This window comes from Cherax quadricarinatus, chromosome 21, assembly GCF_038502225.1.
Source record: "Cherax quadricarinatus isolate ZL_2023a chromosome 21, ASM3850222v1, whole genome shotgun sequence".
Taxonomy (NCBI): Eukaryota; Metazoa; Arthropoda; class Malacostraca; order Decapoda; family Parastacidae; genus Cherax; species Cherax quadricarinatus.
This window is the reverse complement of record NC_091312.1, coordinates 28,038,190-28,041,027: the sequence shown is the minus strand read 5'-3', so window position 1 is coordinate 28,041,027 and position 2,838 is coordinate 28,038,190. Positions and strand designations below refer to the sequence as shown.

At 43.6% G+C, this 2,838-nt stretch overlaps 1 protein-coding gene across 2 annotated transcripts in view; it reads right to left on the bottom strand.

The window, feature by feature from the left end:
* Positions 1 to 2,453: 2,453 nt before the first annotated feature.
* heca (hdc homolog, cell cycle regulator) overlaps positions 2,454 to 2,838 on the bottom strand; it is a 245,039-nt gene continuing 244,654 nt past the window's right edge. For both annotated transcript variants that reach the window (XR_011392278.1, XR_011392279.1), the window contains exon 7: positions 2,454 to 2,838. This exon is cut by the window's right edge and continues 1,263 nt beyond it. The gene's annotated coding sequence lies outside the window, so the exon portion shown is untranslated.

The window sequence follows — 2,838 nt, the reverse complement described above, 5'->3', positions numbered from 1 at the left end:
ACCATCGTCTCTACTACCACCACCACCACCATCGTCTCTACTACCACCACCACCATCGTCTCTACTACTACCACCACCACCATCGTCTCTCCTACCACCACCACCATCGTCTCTTCTACCACCACCACCATCGTCTCTTCTACCACCACCACCATCGTCTCTTCTACCACCACCACCATCGTCTCTACTACCACCACCAACATCGTCTCTACTACCACCACCACCATCGTCTCTACTACCACCACCACCATCGTCTCTACTACCACCACCACCATCGTCTCTACTACCACCACCACCATCGTCTCTTCTACCACCACCACCATCGTCTCTACTACCACCACCACCATCGTCTCTACTACCACCACCACCACCGTCTCTACTACCACCACCATCGTCTCTACTACCACCACCACCACCATCGTCTCTACTACCACCACCACCATCGTCTCTACTACCACCACCACCATCGTCTCTACTACCACCACCACCATCGTCTCTACTACCACCACCACCATCGTCTCTTCTACCACCACCACCATCGTCTCTTCTACCACCACCACCACCATCGTCTCTACTACCACCACCACCATCGTCTCCACTACCACCACCATCGTCTCCACTACCACCACCATCGTCTCCACCACCACCATCGTCTCCACTACCACCACCATCGTCTCCACTACCACCATCGTCTCCACTACCACCATCGTCTCCACTACCACCATCGTCTCCACTACCACCATCGTCTCCACCACCACCATCGTCTCCACTACCACCACCATCGTCTCCACTACCACCACCATCGTCTCCACTACCACCACCATCGTCTCCACTACCACCACCATCGTCTCCACTACCACCACCATCGTCTCCACTACCACCACCATCGTCTCCACTACCACCACCATCGTCTCCACTACCACCACCATCGTCTCCACTACCACCATCGTCTCCACTACCACCATCGTCTCCACTACCACCATCGTCTCCACTACCACTTTTCCTAACACAATCTCCACCATCGTTATCATCCTAACACTCAGTGTAGCATCATCATCATCTTAACACTTATCAAGTTAATGAAGTTTACGATCAGGTGGTACATGATAAGATCAACTGGTATGAATTCATACATTCTCGGGACGCATAAAATCAGGTTATACTATGTACCTTGTACGTGTACTTGTAGAAACAGAGATTATTATTATTATTATTATTAATATGGAGTTGCTATAAGATCATGTGGAATATTGTGGCCTAGGATCAGTTTGTAATGCGTTACTATATATTTTATTTTATAATCAGATATGGTTTCATCACGCTAAACCCATAGGGGGGAGGTCATGCAACGCCTGGATGGGATGCAATCAGGGTTGATCCAAGGACGTGAAGGACAGTTTCATTTTAAATTTTACGTTTGAGTGAGAATGAATAGCTGGAGGCTTATGTATTATTATATTATGTTTGTGGGCTTTTAATGGTCAGCTCTCTGACCCCTCGACTTTCCTCTGTTTCCCATCCTTTAATATGGAGCTTCCTGTGCGTACACTGACAGTCCACTCATCAGTTCCATCTTGTATGGTAATAGCTAGTAAACATTACCGAGATCAAGTGGAATATATTAATGTATAATATGATGTGATATTAAGACTGAGAAAGCAGGGCATAACACAATATCTCACGACCACGACGATCCTTGCTTAGTCATAGTGATCGTTGCTTTAAGTCATAGTGATATTTTCTTTAACAGTGACTGGTTTTTGCTTTAACAGCCATTGTAATCCTTTGAGCTTGGTTAAACATCCATAGAGATTTATAGTCTTTACAGTTCTTCTGTTTCCTATCATGACCATCCGTATTTCTGTCTTCCTCCAAGTTATAAAGAATGACAACTAGAATAGACATCATATGTAGTGATTCCTTACCTTGGTTGTCGACAATGCTGGTCACCTGGCCTCGTTCTCCGCTGCTCTGCGTCGTTTACGTCCTGCGTCTGACCTCATTGAGTTACGTCTACCCCTACAATGTGACATTATTAATCAACAGTAGTGTCAGTAGTAATGATCGTTTGGCAGTAAGTACGACGGTCGCTCTATGAGCCAGTGACGGCTGACCCGTATTATGTCATAGCTGTGATCTGACAAGGACTGGTGACGCCTAGCGGTCTCGAATACGCTTTGCCCTCCATATTTAATTATTTTTTGTATCAGCGATTCCATTTTCAGCACCACTATAATCATGATTACTTTTATTATCATTTTTAGTATTAACATCACCATCATGGTCGCTCAATATGAAGAGATGAGGTAAGCAGGTATGATCCGAGGAAGGGAATGATAGTTCCAATTCAACGGATCAAGAGCCAGTCACCAGCATCAAAGGAATACCTGAAAGGTCAGCATGAAAAGCAACCATCATCACTTTTTTCCAAATAAAGTATAAAAGAAACACCATTATTTTGTGTACCTTTTTATTGATATAAACACGGAATCTGTGTAAGCCACTCGTAGCTGTGGATCATCAACAATTTTGAGTTTGAAATAAATTTAGCTTTCAAATTTCCTGCTAAAAATGAGAATCCAATTAATTAATTTTACAAAGATTTCAAAGTTATGTTCTTTGTAGTTTTAATGACAGACAGTATTATAGGTGCTTTTAATATTTTTTTATATTTTTTTTATATTTTTAATCCAGAAGGAAGCGGGAACCATCGTTTTCAAAGTTTGATGTTAGATGATACTTTTTTTTTGGGGGGGGAGGGTCTTGAAGAGTTTATTTAGATAGATGTTGATAAAGTATGCACTCATTCCCTCTCCCTCCCTGATGTACAGAGTGAGG